Raw genomic sequence first — 17340 nt, forward strand, 5'->3', positions numbered from 1 at the left:
GGGAGGCCGATATGGGTGGATCATGAGGTCAGGAGTTCAAGATCAGCCTGGCCAACACGGTGAGAAACCCCGTCTTACTAAAAATACAAAAATTAGCCAGGCATGGTGGCGGGCACCTGTAATCCCAGCTACTTAGAGCTGAGGCAGAGAATTGCTTGAACCCGAGAGGCAGAGATTACAGTGAGCCGAGATCGCGCCACTACACTCCAGGCTGGGCAACAGAGCCAGACTCCATCTCAAAAAAAAAAAAAAAAAAAGTTTGACTGAGACACTATCAGGTGTTTCCATGTATTCCACTGGGCAAAGGTGAGCTAACCAGCCTATCTGGCATCACTGAAATAACTTGACCACACATGTTATATCATATTAATACAAAGTTAAAAACATAACCTCTTTAATTTGCGATTAGAAAAAAATCTAAGGATGATCTCAGTGGCTAACACCTGTAATCCCAGCACTGTGGGAGGCCGAGGCAGGCAGATCACCTGAGGTCAGGAGTTCCAGACCAGTCTGGCCAACATAGTGAAATCCATCCCGTCTCTACTAAAAATACAAAAATTAGCCGGGCATGGTGGTGCATGCCTGTAATCCCTGCTACCTGGGTGGCTGAAGCAGGAGAATCGCTTGAATCCGGGAGGCAGAGGTTGCAGCGAGCTGAGATCACACCACTGCACTCCAGCCTGAGAGACAGAGTGAGACACCATCTCAAAAAAAAAGAAAAAAGGAAAAATATCTAGGGTACATATCTCCCCTTTTGTTAGTCTAAGTGAAGGACATTCTGAACAACTACTTTTTTGTAGTATGTTATTTGCTGTATGTACGTCTTGGCAAGATAGAAAATCTAAGTAAATATTAATAGTAATGAAAAGGAAATTTAGAAATTTGAGGCCCTCACCCCTACCCTGAACTCTGTTCATTTGATATTCAGTTAGTCAGAGACTTTGACACCCATGGGTCAACAGAATCTGCTCTGTTGCCTAGGCTGGAGTGCAGTGGCGCCATCTTGGACCATTGCAACCTCTGCCTCCGGGGTTCAAGTGATTCTCCTGCGTCAGCCTCCCAAGTAGCTGGGATTAAAAGCATGCACCAGGAGGCTGAGGCCAGTGGATCACGAGGTCAAGAGATCGAGACCATCCTTGTCAACATGGTGAAACCCTGCCTCTACTAAAAATACAAAAAATTAGCTGGGCACAGTGGCGCGTGCCTGTAATCCCAGCTACTCAGGAGGCTGAGGCAGAAGAATTGCCTGAACCCAGGAGGCGGAGGTTGCGGTGACCCGAGATTGCGCCATTGCACTCCAGCCTGGGTAACAAGAGCAAAACTCCGTCTCAAAAAAAAAAAAAAAAAAAAAAAAAAAGCATGCACCACCATATCTGGCTAATTTTTGTATTTTTAGTAGAGATGGGGTTTCACCATGTTGGCCAGGCTGGTCTTGAACTCCTGATCTTGTGATCCGCCAGCCCTCAGCCCCACAAAGTGCTGGGATTAAATATGAGCCACAATATCTGGCCTTAAGCACTTCCTTAAACTCCACTTTAAAACAAGATTATTGTGCTCGCTTCGGCAGCACATATACTAAAATTGGAACGATACAGAGAAGATTAGCATGGCCCCTGCGCAAGAATGACACACAAATTCGTGAAGTGTTCCATATTTTTAAACCACATGATTATCTCCATTGATGCAGAGAAGGCCTTTGACAAAATTCAACAGCCCTTTATGCTAAAAACTCTCAATAAACTAGGTATCGACGGAACGTATCTCAAAATAATAAAAGCTATTTACGACAAACCGACAGCCAATATCATACTGAATGGGCAAAAACTGGAAGCATTCCCTTTGAAATCTGGCACTAGACAAGGATGCCCTCTCTCACCACTCCTATTCAATATAGTACTGGAAGTTCTAGCCAGAGCAATCAGGCAAGAAAAGAAATAAAGGGTATTCGATTAGGAAAGGAGGAAGTCAAATTGTCTCTATTTGCAGACGACATGATTGTATATCTAGAAGACCCTATCACCTCAGCCCAAAATCTCCTGAAACTGATAAGCAACTTCAGCAAAGTCTCAGGATACAAAATCAATGTGCAAAAATCACAAGCATTCATATACACCAATAACAGACTTAAAGAGAGCCAAATCAAGAACGAACTGCCATTCACAATTGCTACAAAGAGAATAAAATACCTAGGAATACAACTAACAAGGAACGTAAAGGACCTCTTCAAGGAGAACTACAGATCACTGCTCAACGAAATAAGAGAGGACACAAACAGATGGAGAAACATTCCATGTTCATGGTTAGGAAGAATTAATATCGTGAAAATGGCCATACTGCCCAAAGTAATTTACAGATTCAACGCTATCCCCATCAAGCTACCAATGACCTTCCTCACAGAACTGGAAAAAACCACCTTAAACTTCATATGGAACCAAAAGAGAGCCTGCATAGCCAAGTCAATTCTAAGCAAAAAGAACAAAGCGGGAGGCATCACACTACCGGACATCAAACTCTACTTCAAGGCTACAGTAATCAAAACAGCATGGTACTGGTACCAAAACAGAGATATAGACCAATGGAACAGAACAGAGGCGTTGGAGGCGACACAACATATCTACAACCACCCAATCTTTGACAAACCTGAAAAAAACAAGCAATGGGGAAAGGATTCCCTGTTCAATAAGTGGTGTTGGGAAAACTGGCTAGCCATATGCAGAAAGCAGAAACTGGACCCCTTCCTGACACCTTACACTAAAATTGACTCCAGATGGATTAAAGACTTAAACATAAGACATAACACCATAAAAACACTAGAAGGAAACCTAGGCAAAACCATTCAGGACATAGGCGTAGGCAAGGACTTTATGACCAAAACACCAAAAGCATTGGCAACAAAAGCCAAAATAGACAAATGGGACCTAATCAAACTCCACAGCTTCTGCACGGCAAAAGAAACAGTCATTAGAGTGAATCGGCAACCAACAGAATGGGAAAAAATTTTTGCAGCCTACCCGTCTGACAAAGGGCTGATATCCAGAATTTACAATGAGCTAAAAAAGATTTCCAAGAAAAAAACAAACAAGCCCATTCAAAAATGGGCGAAGGATATGAACAGATACTTTACAAAAGAAGACATACATGAGGCCAACAAACATATGAAAAAATGCTCATCATCACTGGTCATTAGAGAAACGCAAATCAAAACTACATTGAGATACCATCTCACGCCAGTTAGAATGGCGATCATTAAAAAATCTGGATAAAACAGATGCTGGAGAGGATGTGGAGAAATAGGAACACTTTTACACTGTTGGTGGGAGTGTAAATTAGTTCAACCACTGTGGAAAACAGTGTGGCGATTCCTGAAGGACCTAGAAATAGAAATTCCATTTGACCCAGCAATCCCATTACTGGGCATATATCCAAAGGATTATAAATCGTTCTACTATAAGGACACATGCACACGAATGTTCATTGCAGCACAGTTTACAATAGCAAAGACCTGGAACCAGCCCAAATGCCCATCGATGATAGACTGGACAGGAAAAATGTGGCACATATACACCATGGAATATTATGCAGCCACTAAAAACGAGGAGTTCACATCCTTCGTAGGGACATGGATGAACCTGGAAACCATCATTCTCAGCAAACTGACACAAGAACACAAAATCAAACACCACATGTTCTCACTCATAGGTGGGTGTTGAACAAGGAGAACACATGGACACAGGGAGGGAAGCACTATACACGGGGGTCTGTTGGGGGGGAGGGGGGGACATTGGGGGGGTGGGGAGTTGGGGAGGGATAGCATGGGGAGAAATGCCAGATATAGGTGAAGGGGAGGGAGGCAGCAAATCACACTGCCACGTATGCACCTATGCAACAACCTTGCATGTTTTTCACATGTACCCCAAAACCAAAAATGCAATAAAAAATAAATAAATAAATAAATAAAAACATGATTATTGACTCCCAGGAAACTTTTCAGCAATTCTGACTTGAAATTCACCTAAGTTTCTTATGATGAATACACACTAAAACCTGAATTTCACTTAAAAAATTTCAAAAATTGCTAAATAAAAGTTTTAGAATATATTAATACTATGTGTGCCTGAAAATAAAATTATTCATAAGCAAAATTTAAAATTCCAGAGCAAGTCTTATTTTTAAAACAAAACAAATTTGAAGGGAAAAAGAGACAAAATGATCTAAGAAAAAAGTCAGTTGGTTGGCCAGTTCTCCAATAGAAGATAGGTAAGTCTGCACTTGGCCGGGTGTGATGGCTCATGTCCGTAGTCCCAGCACCTTGGGAGGCTGAGGCGGGCAGATCACTTGAGGTTGGGAGTTCGAGACTAGCCTGATCAACATGGAGAAACCCTGTGTCTACTAAAAATACAAAATATTAGCTAGGCGTGTGGTGCATGCCTGTAATCCCAGCTACTCGGGAGGCTGAGGCAGGTGAATCACTTGAACCTGGGAGGCAGAAGTTGTGGTGAGCCAAGATCATGCCATTGCACTCCAGCCTGGGCAACAAGAGCGAAACTCTGTCTCAAAAAAAAAAAAAAAAAAAAGTCTGCAGTATATAAATGCTGAGTCTCAGGAATCGGAGGTGGCAAAGCCCCAACAGTGTTCTGGTACTGTCTTTGCCAGGACGGGACTGCCCTCTGGTGTAACGAACAGTTTTCAAGTTTTGTTGAGCCTCATTGTAAAGTCATAAAACATTTCTCATGCTTAGTTTCCTCATGTACAAAACAACGGCAGTCACCTTCTAGGGTAATTATTGCAGTTAAATAAACAGCCCACGTAGAGCACTTAGCAAATATACTCCCAGCAACAGACTTCTTTCCTTCCAGCCTTTCAGGTCATCATATTTCCATTCCACCTTCAGATATCACTTAACTTTAAAGAGCTGGCACAGCCAGGGAATGATTTTCAGCTCATCTAGTCATGTTTTTAATTCCTGAAAATTCTCTGCATTGTGGTCTCTTCTTACAAAGGAATACTATGAAGCACCCAAAGGATAAAGTACAACTACATGAAACTACGTGGATGAGCATCACCGATAAATGTTGAGTGAGAGGCCAGATACAAAAGAGTACATACTGTCTGATTCCATCTTAATGAAGTAAGAATAGCCAAAGGTAATTTATGGTGATACAAGTCAGAATGGTGGTTACCTTGGGTGGAGGGGATGATGGGAGGAGAGGCAAGGGGATGCTGAGATGCTGAACATATTCTGTGCCTTAATCTGGATGGTAGTTCCACAGGTACATATATATGTAAAAATTCATCAAGCTGTAAACTTTAAGAGTTGTTCAGTTTACTGCCTTTATGTTATACACCTCAATGAATATTTTTAAATAAGATTTTTTCAGCCAGGCAGTGGCTCACGCCTGTAATCCCAGCACTTTGGTATGCCAGGGCGAGTGGATCACCTGACATCAGGAGTTCAAGACCAGCCTGACCAACATGGAGAAACCTCATCTCCACTAAAAATACAAAAATTAGCCAGGCATGGTGGCGTGTGCCTATAATCCCAACTATCCAGGAGGCTGAGGCAGGAGAATCACTTGAACCTGGGAGGTGGAGGTTGCAGTGAGCCAAGATCGCACCATTGCACTCCAGCCTGGGGCAACAAGAGTGAAACTGTGTCTCAAAAAAAATAAATAAATAAGTAGGCCGGGTGAGGTGGCTCACGCCTGTAATCCCAGCACTTTGGGAGGCTGAGGCGGGTGGATCATGAGGTCAGGAGTTCGAGACCAGCCTGGCCAGCATGGTGAAACCCCGTCTCCACTAAAAATACAAAAATTAGCCAGGCGTGGTGGCAGGTGCCTGTAGTCCCAGCTACTCAGGAGACTGAGGCAGGAGAATCCCTTGAACCCGGGAGGCAGAGGTTGCAGTGAGCCAAGACAGTGCCACTGCACTCCAGCCTGGGCTACAGAGCAAGACTCCATCTCAAAAAAAAAAAAAAAAAGTAAAGAAACTTACATGGTTGAGCTCTGAGATGGACAATAGCTTCTGGATTGGATGGCAACAGTTTTTACCCCTTTGTTATCTGCCGCTACTTTTCACTGTTAAATGCCTGCCTCTAATCATCCCTGTCCTTCTCACTTGTTTGCTTTCATTCATTTATTCTTATATCTGGTACATATTTCTGGATGTCTGGTACATGCTAAGCACTGGAGATACAGTAGCAAATAAGACACTCACAATCCATGACGTAAGAGAACTTAGTATTTTAGCAAACAAGTCAAGCATAAAACAAGTACAATGTGTATTTTGACGGCTAAAGTAGAGGACCTTGTTCAGGGGAGCTGGGAAGGTCACATTGTAGAGGTAACATTCAAGAGCTGAGAGATGAGACCCTATCCCAGAGTGAGCCATTAGTAAGTACTGATTGAATGAATGAGTCCATGTGTGCAGGCTTGTGAATGGTCATTCGCCAACAGAAAGGAGAAAAGAAAGAGTTGTGATTTATTATGCACTGAGAAACCAGAAATGTTACTGGAAGATGTCTAAACTAAGAGTGAATAGGGGGCCGGGGACGGTGGCTCATGCCTGTAATCCCAATACTTTGGGAGGCTGAGGTGGGTGAATCACTTGAGGTTGTGAGGGGTTCAAGAGCAGCCTGGCCAACACGTTGAAACCCCACCTCTACTAAAAAATACAGAGTCAATAGGCACCGAGTGAGGTCCTGATAGAATTTATGGCATTAATTTTGGCTGCTGTGGGGACTGTTTTATTGCCTTACTTAAGAGCTTGAGTTGCTAGACAACTGAAGGATTTTTCATTATCACCGGGCTAACCTATACGCATTCAGTTTTTATTTCATCCCTCAAAAAGCAAAACCAGCCACATACGGCCCAAGTCTCTATGAAGGTTCCTCCAGGTTGCCTGTGTAGTTCTGACTCCAAGCTCCTACGCATGTGACTTTTCTGGCACAGCCACCAGAATCACCTTGAAAGGTTGTCACCTACCCATTCCTTAACAAAGCCACGCCGCTCTGTTCTGGAAAGACAAAGTGGGCCTGCCTCTTAGGCATTATGGCTTGTTGCAAAATGCCTTTTCATTTGGGGCCTATTATTATCCCCAGAAATTTCAGCCTCATGACATTTTACAAATCAAGAAGAACTTGTAGTCTAAAGGACAGAAGGAGCAGATAACAAACAACAACCTTGTAGAGACGTTACTCAATTATATGCCAAACACAGCCAACGTGACATAGAAGCATTATTATCATATCACATTTAACAGCAACAGCGTTTAAAATGCCAGAAACATGGGTCAAGTTATTCAGGACTTAATGTGATACACGACTATATCTATCAACAAACTATCATGAAACCATAAGCACCCCTAACAGGAGGAGCTGGTGCAGCCTTTGGTGATCTTAGTCTCTTACAATTCTGCATGGAAAAACTAAATCGGGCCTGGCGTGGTGGCTCCTGCCTGTAATCCCAGCACTCTGGGAGGCCAAGGCAGGCAGATCACTTGAGGTCTGGAGTTTGAGACCAACCTGGGCAACATGGTGAAACCCCCTCTCTACTAAAAATAGAAAAATTAGCCGGGTGTGGTGGCAGGTGCCTACAGCCCCAGCTACTGGGGAGGTTGAGGCAGGAAAATCACCTAAACCTGGGAGGCAGAGGTTGCAGTGAACCAAGATTGTGCCATTGCACTCCAGCCTGGGTGACAGAGTGAGACTGTCTCAAAACCAAAGAAAAAGTAAAAAGAAAAATTAAACAAAAAGATTGTACCGAATATGGATTTTCCCAATGAAATAAAGGAAAGCAAGGAATGACAAGCGTCTAGAAATGGTTTGTTTTTAGATTTTTTCCCCCAGAGTCTTTCTGTTCACTTGATAAAATTTCAAACTCAACGCAGACTCAACCTACTTTAGAAAGTGTGGTATTGTGGGGTGCAGTGGTTCACGCCTGTAATCCCAGTACTTTGGGAGGCTGAGGCAGGTGGATCACCTGAGGGGAGGAGCTCAAGACTAGTTTGGCCACCATGGTGAAACCTCATCTCTACTGAAAAAACAAAAAATCATCCAGTCATGGTGGCGGGGCCTGTAATCCCAGCTACTTGGGAGGCTGAGGCAGGAGAACTGCTTGAACCGGGGAGGCAGAAGTTGCAGTGAGCTGAGATCGCGCCACTGTACTCCAGCCTGGTGGACAGAGCAAGATTCCATCTCAAAAAAAAAAAAAAAAAAAAAGAAAGAAAGAAAGTGTGGTATTAATGCATGAGTTCTTTCACTGGTCGGGGTTTCTATTTTGGATTCACATGGTATGGCTCTCTTTCCCTGCTTGATAGACTCAAGCAAGCTAAGTGCACCTATGTAACAGGCAATTAGATACAGTAAGTATCAAAATCTTAAAAGAGACATAAGAAAACATTAATCCGGGTTGGGGGTTGTTGGAGCAGGGGAAGAAAACATTAATTCACTTGTCAAAAGTTACATAAACTTGCAGTGGTTAGAGTAGTGAAATGACTTTCTGCTAACCTCAATTTTCCCATATGCATATAAAAAGATATTAAACCTGCCATCCCTCCAGGAAACTCAAGGTCTTCAACCTCTACAGTTGTTAGATTTCTTCCTATTTGCCTAAATATACAAAGCTACCAGGAAGCTTTTCCTAAGGAGGAAATATCTTCCAAATTTGAAACAATCATCTCTTACAGCCATTTTTTTAAGTGACTGGCCACTTCTCAAAAGAAAAAACCCTTGACTTCTTACTGCAAGCGTCACTGGGCAAAAATACCCAAATCATGTTCTTTCATAATTGGTGAGCACTTCAACTTAGTGCTGTCATCCTACAGGCCACAGATCCCACGTGCTTGTTATATTGCCTGTATTATACTGCAACCTCTTTCCCCAAAACTGGCAATTATACAAATCTGCTGACCTGTTTTTTCCTAGATTTTCCTATGGACTGTTTGAGTTTTAACTATTAATAACACAGTTACTGGTATCTGTGTGTGGTATATTATTATTACAATTGATCATACATAAACATTTGATTAACACTGTAGCTGTATTATATTTTCTACCTGCCCAAAAAAGCTAGATTATAAAGACTTAGTATTCCTAAGAAGTATTTATTCTTTAGTTTCTCCTAAACCATGACCAGCATAGAAAAAGTCACTCGCAAGCTGCTCTGTTTTATAAACACAGATTTGAGGATAAGAGGACATTTTAAATTGACTTTTTTTTTGGCAGGGGGGGCGGGAAGGAGACGGAGTTTCCCTTCTGTCACCCAGGCTGGAGTGCACTGGTGCGATCTCAGCTCACTGCAACCTCCACCTCCCGGATTCAAGTGATTTTTCTGCCTCTGCCTCCCAAGTAGTTGGGACTACAGGCACAAGCCATCATTCCTGGCTAACTTTTGTATTTTTGGTAGAGACGGGGTTTCGCCTTATTGGCTAGGCTGGTCTCGAACTCCTGACCTCAAGTGATCCGCCTACTTTGGCTTCCCAAAGTGCTGGAGTTACAGGCGTGAACCACCACGCCCAGCTTAACCTGACCTTTAATTTGCTGTTATCTTGTCTAAATTTAACAGAATTGGGGGTGGGGTGGGGGGAGAAAGTTTACACGCATTTTCATGAAACCAGAACCACCATTTAGCAAAACCTTTAAACGGAATGAATCCCCGAGTTCACAGAAGTGCGAATTGCCAAGATTACACACTGCCCCAAGAAACACAGCACCTGGTTCTGAACTCTTTGCTAAAGCAAACGCTAACTTCTGATTCAGTCCACCGTAAAACCTCAAGCACAGGTAGATTTTCCTCTTACTCTCCATGACATACACGTCCCTCTAGCAAAACCAAAAACAGCATTTGGTGGGAACTAAAGATTACAACTATCCGGGGACTCCGAGCTACTCAAAAGTAGAGTTTGCAAAGAAATCTCTTTTGCTCCCATCCTCCCCTCACCATTCCTGCCCCTTCCACAGAAAGGAACCCAAATCTTATGCAATTTGAAATTTTTAATATGAAGAAATACTAAAGTAGGAAGCACGTACCTGCTAAGCACCTGGTGCTCTCTTTCCCTGCTGGCTCTCTCCTCCCACACTCTGGCAACGGAATGCCCTTCAAAACCATGGTTCAGTGCTTTTGGTAAATGTTTTACGAGACACTAAACAGCCTTGTGTCCCACCCTCAGAGCAAACACCATTGAGGGAACACAATATAATGGTCGAAAAGATATCATGTAATGTACAATAATGTAAATGAACAAGAAGGCTCTATTTCCACACTTACCCTAAGGGGGTTAAAAAAATGTCAAACTTTCAGGAGGTGAGGGCGGAGTTGCAGGAAGTGCTCATAGAAATAAACCTTAACACTGGAAGCATTAGAGCATTTTTTTTTAAGGTGGCATTATGATAAGCTCATTGTTCTAATCCTCCAACAAGTCTTGGCTTGCTGAACTGAAAAACTGTCAAAGGCAAGAGTTAATAAAGGGTGGAGTTCACCGGTGAATAGGCAGACGCAGTAGCATCTCCACGTTGACCACGTATTCCTATTTATCAGAGAAAATGCAACTCAAAAAAGTACTCATAAACCATCCTCCACAATAACCAAAGGTACGTCCCATCTTCCATATCCTTCAAGTTATTCACAGTTAAAACCCAACTCTGCTTCAAACCAGAAGTTTTACATTCCATTCAAGTTAACAATTACAACTGGAGGATAACAGAAACTTGCTGGCACCAAACTATTAGCATACTCAGAATGTCAGGTGCCTCCTGGTACCACCAGGGTTAATGAGATAAAGAGAAGGTGCCCAGGGATCATCTGTCTGCCTGGTTTTACAGAAACTACCTATGGAGATTCTTAAGAGTCTTGAGCCCATGCGAGCAGCATGCACCCAAGTGCTTCTGGAGCATAGTGGGACTGAGAAAGCAGAATTACTTAGCTACAGTCAAGTCCACTCGCTAAAAGGAGACCACGACTGTCTAGAGAAGCTGCCAGAATTGGCTTTGGTTGCAGAATCACACTCACAGACGGCTATGCAAATAAGATAACCCGCTCTCTGTTCCCACCCTCTTCTCCAATCCCTAAGAGTGCTCAGAATTTTGCATTTCCTATCTTTAAAATGTCTGCTAGGGTACAACAGAACAAAACAAAACAAAACTGAAGCTAGAAACCAACTGAGATCATGGTTTTCTACACTCCAGCTGTGTGACCTTGAGGGAGTAACTTAGCCTCCCTGAGCCTGTCTCCTCATCTATAAAGTACGAATGTCTAGAACCACAGAAGTTATTTCCAAGAACTGACAGCTCTCCAGCTCCACGCGCCTAGAAAATGCCACAGAGCAGTTCTTTACAGTTTTAAAATGTCCGAAGGGTTTTGTCATTTTTTTGGTCTCCTACCTTGTGTGGCTGGGTTCCATCCCAATGTCCTCATGTGGCAGAAGCTTCAGGTTAGTCCTGGGACTAAAGGGCAATTGACCTCACTTCTCCTGGGCCTGACTAATCTATTAGGGTGGGTACCATAAATGACCGTTTTATCTGCCTGCCTGGGGCGTGGCGAAGGGGCCTCCCCGCCCTCCAGCCCTGCCTGTCAGCTCCTTTTGCTTTCACAACATTTCTCATCTTGCCCTCTATCACAGTGAGCTGACCCGCCTCCTAACGCCTCATCCGGGCCTCCCTTTTTCTCTTTTTTCCCTCTCTTCCTCTGTCCTTTCTTGCCTTGTTTCCCTTGAGAGGATCATAATGGACATTGGGGAAGGGCAATGATTCTCATCATTCTATTTCTTTTTCTTTTTTTTTTTTTTGAGACAGATTCCCACTCTGTCACGGAGGCTGGAGTGCACTGGTATCATCTCGGCTCACTGCAACCTCCGCCTCCTGGGTTCAAGCAATTCTCCTGCCTCAGCCTCCCAAGCAGCTGGGATTACAGGCATGCATCACCACACCTGGCTAATTTTGTATTTTAGTAAAGACTGGGTTTCTCCATGTTGGTTAGGCTGGTTTCGAACTCCTGACCTCAGGTGATCCCCCTGCCTCGCCCTCCCAAAGTGCTGGGATTACAGGCATGAGTCACTGTGCCCAGCCCTCATCATTCTAGTTTTCCTTCTACTATTTTATGTGACATATCACACAACTCAGTGGATGGGTTAGACAGGTATTATTATTCTCCAGATTCAGAGATGCAGAAAGATTCAACAACAGCCCAAGGTCACCGAGCCATTGCTGACAGACCAGGGACTGAGGTGGCCTTTTCTGACAGGCCAGGACTTCCTTCAAGTCACTGACTTCCAAAAGCACTTCCTCTCAGAGCGGTAAGGCCCACCTGGTCTAACCTGCTCTCCCCGCCACCTGTGGCATAGTTCCCTCAGATCAAGCTTCTCATCTTCCTTCCTCCCTCAGTACGGGCCAGCCCCTTATTCTAATTTTTAAGGTTTATCTCACTTGACCTCTTGTCCCTTGTGTACCCTTCTTTAGGCAAACCCAAGAGAAGTAAATCCCCAGTGATGCACCTGCATGCTAGGGGGTCATTACTCCCATCACAGGAGTCTCCCATGAGCACCTCTCCTGGGTCACCTGTCTCATTCCACTCTGCACTGGGGTACTTGTGTGTCCTCAACTGCTTTCTTTCTTCTTCTTCTTCTTCTTTTTGAGATGGAGTCTCTCTCTGTCACCCAGGCTGGAGTACAGTGGCGCAATCTCAGCTCACTGCAACCTCCACCTCCTAGGTTCAAGAGATACTCCTACCGCAGCCTCCTGAGTAGCTGGGATTATAAATGGGATTATAAGCATGCACCATCACGCCTGGCTAATTTCTTTGTATTTATAGTAGAGATGGGGTTTTGCCATGTTGGTCAGGCTGGTCTCAAACTCCTGACCTCAAGTGATCCACCCGCTTCAGCCTCCCAAAATGCTGAGATTACAGGCGTGAGCCACCATGCCTGGCCCTCAACTGCTTTCTAGATCACCAGAGCACTCACCTCTGCACCCCCTGGCATGGAGTCTGATGCCTTACTGTTCAGAAATATACTTAAATTAAAAAAAAAAAAAAAAAACTGAATATACTTAAATTTTGATGAAAAAAGTTTGAAAGTGCTTCTATTTAGAGGTTTGAGAAAAAAAAAAGGAAAAAAGTCTGAAGACACAAAATCTGAATCCCAGTGTTTCAATGGCATATATTCTAGGTACCATCAGCCCTCAGTATCCGTGAGTTCCGCATCCCGGAAGTCAACCAATCACAGATCAAAAATATTCAAAAATCTCATGTACCCCATAAATATATACACTACCATGTACCCATAAAGAATTAAAAATGAGGCCGGGTGCAGTGGCTCACACCTGTAATCCTAGCACTTTGGGATGCCGAGGTGGGTGGATCACCTGAGGTCAGGAGTTCAAGACCAGCCTGGCCATCATGGTGAAACCCCATCTTAGAAAAATAAAATAAAAAATAAAAAGAATTAAAAATGTAAAAATGTGAAAAGGGTGGCTGTGTCAGTACTAAACACATACAGACTTCTCCTTCTTGTCATTATTCCCTAAACAATCCAGTGTAATGACGACTTACGTAGCATTTCCATTGGATTATGTATTCTAAGTAATCTAAGGATGACTCACAGTATACAGGAAGATATGTGCAGGTTATACGCAAATACTACACCATTTTATACTGGGGACTTGAGCATCCAAAATCTGGGGGGCCTGCAACCAATCCCCCCTGGATCACTATATAAACAAATGCCAGAATTTGGGGTTTTAAGGTAGGTGCTTTGCTTTTATTTTTTATTTTTATATTTGAATGAGGATGAGAAAAGGGGATTATAAAGCCCAGATAGCAAATAAGCTAGCCATCAAATTACACCACAAATGAGGATGAGAAAAGGGGATTATTAAGCCCAGATAACAAATAAGCTAGCCATCAAATTACACCACAAAACAAGCATTGCTTCTTTTCTTTTTTTTTGAGATGAAGTCTCGCTCTGTCACCCAGGTTGGAATGCAGTGGCACCATCGTGGCTCACTGAAACCTCCATCTCCTGGGTTCGAGAGATTCTCCTGCCTCAGCCTCCCCAGTAGCTGGGACTACAGGCACGCACCACCACAGCAGCCTAATTTTGCTGTTTATTGTAGAGATGGGTTTTCACCTTGTTCATCAGGCTGGTCTCAAACTCCTGAGCTCAAGTGATCTGCCCACCTCACCCTCCCAAAGTGCTGGGATTACAGGCATGAGCCACCATGCCCAACTGCAAACATTGCTTCTCAAGTGCCTACAATAATCAGGTATTTGATATATGACACTTCATTTAATTAAACAGACAGATGAGAGGACAGACTCAGAGAGGCTGCCCATGGGTACCCAGCTAAAAACAGCAGATCTTGAGAATCCAAGCAGGTCCCAGTTGGAGCCCTTGCTCTTTGCCTGAGTCACACTCTGGTATACATGCACACTGTAGCCTACTCACCCTAGGACCTGTCTACTGCCCAATCAGGGGTGTCCAATCTTTTGGCTTCCCTGGGTCACACTGGAAGAAGAATTGTCTTGGGCCACATAAAATACAGTAATACTAAGGATAGTGGATAAGCTTAAAAAAAAAATTCCAAAGAAAGGTTATGAATTTGTGTTGGGTCACATTCAAAGCCATCCTGGACATGCCATGGGCTGGACAAGCTTGGCCTAAATCAAGATCCAGGCCAGGAGTGGTGGCTCACACCTGTAGTCCCAGCACTCTGGGAGGCTCAGACAGGAGAATCACTTGAGGCCAGAGTTTAAGATCAACCTGGGTAACAAAGTGAGACACTCGTCTCTATAAAAAACACAAAAAATTATCCAGGCATGGTGGCACGTGCCCGTGGTCCCACCTACTTGTGAGGCTGAGGTGGGAGGATTGCCTGGGCCGGGAAGTTGAGGCCACAGTGAGCCAAGATCACATCACTGTACTCCACCCTGGGTAACAGAGTGAGACCTTGTCTTGAAAAAAAAAAAAAAGATTCACTTGCATGTATTTTCTGCCACTCTCTGCCCAGAACCCGTATAGCCCTGCTTTTTTTTTTTTTTTTTTTTTTTTGAGACCATGTATTGCTTTGTCATCCAGGCTGGAGTGCAGTGGCAGGATCCTGGCTCACCGCAACCTCCGCCTCCTGGGTTCAAGCAATTCTCTCCTGCCTCAACCTTCTGAGTAACTGGGACTACAGGTGTGTGCCACCATACCCAGCTAATTTTTTGTATTTTTAGTAGAGACGGTGTTTCACCGTGTTAGCTAGGATGGTCTCGATCTCCTGACCTCATGATCCGTCCGCCTCAGCCCTGTTTTTCTCCTTCAGTCCTTTACCTTAGCCTCCCCACCCTCCCCTCCCACTTCCCTCCACCCTACCCTCTTATCCCTAATTAAGATAATCTCTACAGTTCACTTAGAAATCTAGTGATGAACTCTATTTACTATTGGAGCCTTCCTGTGACAATAAAACCCAACCAAAAAAATATGGATTCCCCTACCTTGGGTAAGCCCTTTATGTTCATTTTGTGTGTGTGTGTGATCACAAATTTGATATTTGGCTTTAAACCCTAGAGGCTGTATTAGAATTCCCTGTGTTCTATACAGCACTTGGCATATAAAAGTCTCATGCTGCTCAGAGACTCAATTCTGTGTCCCTGAGAAAGGACTATGCCTTCTGCGCAAGAGAAGTGTCTTGTAACAGCATTTCCCACCTCCAGCCATGCAATTCTAAGTGGAGTTTTTGCTCTATTGTTTTTGGTATGCCAGCATGCAGGTATACTCCTAGAATTTTCAACTGCAGAGCTGCAATAGGGCAGAATGATGCATCTCTGGTGGGTGCTGCTCTATCGCCCCAGGCCTATTCCAAAGCATCTTTCAGCTATAGGGGCCCATTTCCAGCCTATCTTTGAGGCTAGTATATATTTGACCTGCAGAATAGTTTCAGCTTCTGAAAGGAGTTTTGCACTCCCTTGGACACTAGGGAATAGTAGAGGAGAAAGGAGAAGTAGAGATTTAATCTGGAGTTTTTTAAATCTTCCAGAATCTTCCAAAGGCCTGGGAATGCCCAGGAATCATACTCAAACCCCTTTAGAGAGCTTCAGAGTGCCATGAATGTGACCTCAGAAACTGCTCATCACCTATTATCATAATTGCTTTTCTAAAATTAATAAAAAAAGAAAAGAAAAGAAAAAGAAACTGCTCATCACCTAGCCAACTTCAACAGATGCCCAAGAAAGGGCCCAGGGGCTCTTGGTGTTTTCCCGAACTGCCCAAGGAAGGAGGGGCTGGAAAAGGAGATAAGAGATCACTCTACACTGTCTGGTGCTGTCTATCATGGGGACATCAGCCACTAGACCAGCAGTTCTCAAAGTGAGGTCCCTGGAACACTGAGGGGCTCCAACATTCTTAAAAATACTAACATATTTCCCTTTGTCACTGCATTGACACTGTACTAGTGATAAAAAGGCAATGGTGGCTAACACTTCTAATACTGTAAGAGGCAGTGCTACCAAAGTGTACTAGTAATCATGGCTTTTTTTTTTTTTTTTGAGGCGGAGTCTTGCTCTGTCAACCTAGGCTGGAGTGCAGTGGTGTGATCTCGGCTCACTACAACCTCCGACTCTCGGGTTCAAGCGATTCTCCTGCCTCAGCCTCCCATGCATCTGGGATTATAGGTGCCTGCCATTATCCCCAGCTAACTTTTGTATTTTTTTTTTTTTTAAAGAGAAAGAGAGAGAGAGAATGCGGAGGAGGAAAAAGGAAGAGAAAGAGAGAGAGAGAGAATGGGGAGGAGGAAAAAGGAAAAGAAAGAGGGAGAGAGAATGGGAGTATTGCTTTCTTGCCCAGGCTAGAATGCAATTTAGTAATGGGTATTGAAAACCTCTTGTATACTGATAATTATACTTAATGATGTAGTCAGGAAGGAATAAGGGAAGAAGATAAAAAACAAACAGCCAACCAATATTTCATTTAAACCTATGAAATGCTATGCGATTACTGAGGAGTGATTTACTTCCAATTATATAGTCACTTTTGGAATAGGTGTGAGGTGGTAATGTATGTTTTGTGTATTTGAAGTGGAGAGTTCTATAAATGTTTATTAAGTTTACTTGTTCCGGGTCTGAGTTCAAGTCCTGAATATCCTTGTTAATTTTCTATCTCGTTGATCTATAGAATCGTTAGCTCTTCTTGTTACATTGATCCTTTTACCATTATGTAATGTCCTTCTTTGCCTCTTTTGATCTTTGTTGCTTTAAAGTCTACTTTATCAGAGGCGAGAATTGCATCTCCTGCTTTTTGTTTATTTGTTTATTTTTACTCTCTGGTTGGTAAATCTTCCTCCTTCTCTTTGAGTCTTTGTGTATTGTTGCATGT

At 43.4% G+C, this 17340-nt stretch overlaps 1 protein-coding gene and 1 non-coding gene across 10 annotated transcripts in view; one reads left to right on the forward strand and one right to left on the reverse strand.

Annotated features, from left to right (window-relative positions):
- Window positions 1-17340, reverse strand: part of RBM47 (RNA binding motif protein 47) — a 219258-nt gene that overhangs the window by 92682 nt on the left and 109236 nt on the right. Inside the window, exon 1 of one of the 9 annotated variants that reach the window (XM_064366602.1) lies at window positions 11375-14964. The exons of 7 other annotated variants lie outside the window; for them this stretch is intronic. The gene's annotated coding sequence lies outside the window, so the exon portion shown is untranslated. Of the gene's footprint in view, window positions 1-10024; window positions 10170-11374; window positions 14965-17340 lie in introns of those variants that run through there. One more of the 9 variants, XM_064366587.1, reaches the window with a different exon arrangement.
- LOC135271914 (U6 spliceosomal RNA) lies at window positions 1552-1658 on the forward strand. Its single transcript, XR_010340038.1, has one exon. It is a non-coding gene; the product is annotated as a U6 spliceosomal RNA (small nuclear RNA).

The sequence above is a fragment of the Aotus nancymaae genome, unplaced genomic scaffold (assembly GCF_030222135.1).
Source record: "Aotus nancymaae isolate 86718 unplaced genomic scaffold, 86718_ANA_hifiasm-v0.15.2.pri h1tg000006l, whole genome shotgun sequence".
NCBI lineage: Eukaryota > Metazoa > Chordata > Mammalia > Primates > Aotidae > Aotus > Aotus nancymaae.